This window comes from Etheostoma cragini, chromosome 21 (genome assembly GCF_013103735.1).
Source record: "Etheostoma cragini isolate CJK2018 chromosome 21, CSU_Ecrag_1.0, whole genome shotgun sequence".
Classification (NCBI taxonomy): Eukaryota; Metazoa; Chordata; class Actinopteri; order Perciformes; family Percidae; genus Etheostoma; species Etheostoma cragini.
Window position 1 is genome coordinate 11,299,241 of NC_048427.1, and position 3,510 is coordinate 11,302,750.

Genomic DNA, 3,510 nt, shown 5'->3' on the forward strand with positions numbered 1-3,510 from the left:
AATGGAAAACCAAAAAAAGCGAGTAGACCCGAGGCGAGTCGAGTAGATACCACGCAGTGGAAAACCGCCATTAGTGTTGCTAGGGAATGATTTAGCCTTATCATGTCCACAGACAAAATTGAAAGGCCTATACCTAATTACCTCCTTTATATCTACAGAGCACCAGGGAGGCACATGATTGGAAATGAAGAGATTTCCCATGAGAGGGCAGCTTCTTTTCTTTCGCTGGTCTCCCCTCTCATATCTGACCATGTAACCGTGAAAGTTTTTAGCATGCAAAGTTTGTCTGCTGACTATCAGGCCACGGCATTCTCACACTTTCACCCTGCCTGGCCGTGCCGTAAGCCAACGATGACTAAAGACAGGCAGATATTTAAAGGTACCTTTGTTTCCAGGCCAGCAGAGTGTCTTCTAGGTGATTCTAGGAGTTTTCTTGATAGAAGTGATTGACAGCTCCTTATGCTGGAAGCTACCGCTTCATTAGAGTCTTCACTGCATCTCTGCTGGGGTTCGTGATAAAATTACCACTACAGAGCCAACCTAGGGGGAGTAGCCAGGGGAGGGTTGGGGACTATGGAGTGCTTCTGGCATCTGAGATTTAGGGGTGGTCTGCCACTCAGTACCCCCTATTGACTGGGAGAGGGACTCGGTTGGGTTAGGTAGGGAGTGTGCCTTGGAGGAAGATGAGGGCCAAAGAAGAGAGAAGTGGAGAGCAGGGTATTTACTTTTTAAAAAAAATGGAGGGGTGGAATTTTTTTTTTGGAGAAGTGGAGACAAAAACAGGTAGAGGACACATCCACATAAACAAAATATTGAGATATATTCCACCAAAAATATTCTTCAAAAAAACTCTGTCTGTCTGCTGGGAAGAGGGAGTTCAGAGATGAGAAGAGGGACATCACAGTAAGGAAATGGAGAGCCAATGATAAGAAACACATCAGAAAGTGGATTTCTGGAATCAATAATAGTACAGTAAACAAGTGGACATGTAAATGAAAAACATTTTGATATGTTAATACGGTATCCTTTTATCAGGCTATGCTTTTCCACAAACCTGAGCAAGAAACAAATGAAAACAAACTTCCGCTCTGACATAATTCTTTCGGTTTCCGTGAGTCACAAACCCAAAAGGCCTTTGTTACTGCGTAGTATGGAAATTTGTACATGAAAACACACTGTTTGTAATAATAACAAATGTTGCCATCATTTAAAAAAATTTATTTGGTCCATCGGAACCTGAGATTGAAAATTAAAACATACATATGCTCATATCCCGCTCCCAGAAAAAGATCAATAAAATATATATCACATTCATCAGAGTTCCATTTTTTCAGCATTAGGTTTCTTATTTTTTTTTTTTACTATCATACTTTTCTTTTTTTTTTACAAGTTTAAAAGGGTCAGTTAATTATGCCCCCCCCCCCGTTTTCTATCTTATATGTGGCTTAAGTTTGCAGTCTGTACAATTTACAAGGAGGGAACGAGACAAAGGAGAGGAGGAGGAGAGAAAAGGCGTTGTGTTGGCTGGTCTGGAAACGACCAGCTGATCGCTGGATGCAGCCTCCCCGGCAGCAGGGGGCGCATCTGACACACAGAAGAGGAGCATAGGTTCATAGGACACCAGCGAGAGCCAAAATGACAATTATGACAAAGAAACATAGTATTATTATAATAATAATAATAAAAAAAGATTTAAAATCTCATGTTAATGTAAAGTGATCCAGCGTTGACACTGAATTTTGAGGTGCCTTGTCATTGCAGGTGATTCAGTGCAGGGTTCATTTTTTTGTCAAGCTAATCCCTCTGGGCTCAAAACTAAAGCCGTACAAATATCACATTCCTTTATCTGTCAGACATCGGTCCAGTATTGAAGCAATATTCGTTTGACAACAGGACTGCAAATCACTTACACAAATAAATTAAAAAAGGACACAGCCAAGCAGCTGTGACCACACACACTCACAGCGCAGACAGACATGTCAAAGTGGTCATCATTACACGTTTTGTTTCTTTGGAAAACATATTTACAGCTACTTCAACATCAGGTTTTTTTTATGGGAAAAAAGTTACTCTGCTGTAGTGGTTTTCTTTACGAGCTGTCCTGAAAACGTCGTTGAAGTACAGCCTTCCAGTCGTGGTTGTGCAGTAAGTCAAGTACGACTGCAAGCGTACGGGACACAGTGAGATGATGCATGTTTCAGCACACTTCCAACTCAAGGGCACTGCGCTACAGTCCTGAACTGAATCAAGTCATGTGGGAACTTTAATGCTGGGACTCAAAATGATAAACCAAAAAAAAAAAAAAAGCATTCATTTTCTACCAAGCAATTATTCATTTTATGAGTGCTCTGGCGATTTTGCTCATAAGCTTTCAATTTTTTTTTTCCATTTCACTATAATCGTAAGACATCCAATTTGACTTGAAAAAAAAAAAACAGTCCCCTACTCCATCCCGTTACTATAGTACCGAGTTAGTTTTCACCCTCTCTCTGGTAAAACGTCCATGTTGCCATGGTGAGGACTGAAAGGTCCTTAGTGAAACAGGAGTAATGGCTTTGACACTGAAGAAACTGGAACGATCAAGTGGCGGGTGGGGCCCCTAAAAGGGAACCTGCGTAAAACTGCTGTAGGCAACCCATGCTTTGAACTCGCAGACAAAACTAAACTATTTTCTGTGTCTGACATGTCTCAAGGGTCCCCTCTCTCTCTTGTTGTGTGCGCGCGCATAACATTGTAACATGTTATTACAAAAGGACTCTGTGCTGTCGCTAATGTGCGGCCGGTGTATTCTTGTGGGAGGATGGCCCAGATGCTCGCACTGCACCCAGACAAACAACAATGGCCCCTGACCTCCCAAGGTAAACGCGGCAGCTCCTCTGGCACACTGTTTAAACAGCAAAACTACTTCCTCTGGTACTCCCAAAGTACACTCAAGTGTAAATCCAAAATACTGGCAACGTCGGACACATAGACACCAATCTTTAGTACCAAAAAAGCTCAGACGCAGGCGCTTGGGTCCCTCAGTTGCTAGAGAGCCATATGACAAGTTTTCTTCCTCGACGCAGACCCAGGGTTAGAATCCGACCTGCGGTGGTTTTTTGCATGTCTTCCCCCTCTCTCTGTCCTTTCAAATCTGATTAAAAGGTGATATCCCTCCCCCCCCGGAAAAAAATAAAAAGATCGGACACAACTTTGGGGTGTCACAATCCAAGAGTGCAAGAAGCAGCATTCAATGTGTAAAAAGGGGAGTTGCTCCCCAAGTGTGAAGAAATAAAGTGACTGCTGAATTGGATGACAAAAGCAAGTATGCCCGAGCTACATAGCTGGTCATAATAACTCGCCTCCAGCGGTTAGACCCCGAACTGACACTGAGTAAAAAATGAATTAAGTAAGTAAGAGGAAGAAATAAAGGAGGTACAATGGTTTCTCAGTAGGGAAAAAGCCAAGATTATATGTTGGTCGAAACACATTTGGGAAAGAATTCTATCACCTGTCAGTATTTCACAAGAG

At 42.3% G+C, this 3,510-nt stretch overlaps 2 protein-coding genes across 3 annotated transcripts in view; both read right to left on the minus strand.

Moving 5' to 3' along the window:
- Positions 1-654, minus strand: part of LOC117936719 (putative protein MSS51 homolog, mitochondrial) — a 9,759-nt gene extending 9,105 nt beyond the window's left edge. The window contains exon 1 of the mRNA XM_034860062.1: positions 384-654. The gene's annotated coding sequence lies outside the window, so the exon portion shown is untranslated. The remainder of the gene's footprint in view (positions 1-383) is intronic.
- Positions 655-1,203: 549 nt separating this feature from the next.
- The window catches only part of capn15 (calpain 15), a 36,222-nt gene continuing 33,915 nt past the window's right edge, over positions 1,204-3,510 (minus strand). For both annotated transcript variants that reach the window (XM_034860040.1, XM_034860039.1), the window contains exon 12: positions 1,204-3,510. This exon is cut by the window's right edge and continues 1,146 nt beyond it. The gene's annotated coding sequence lies outside the window, so the exon portion shown is untranslated.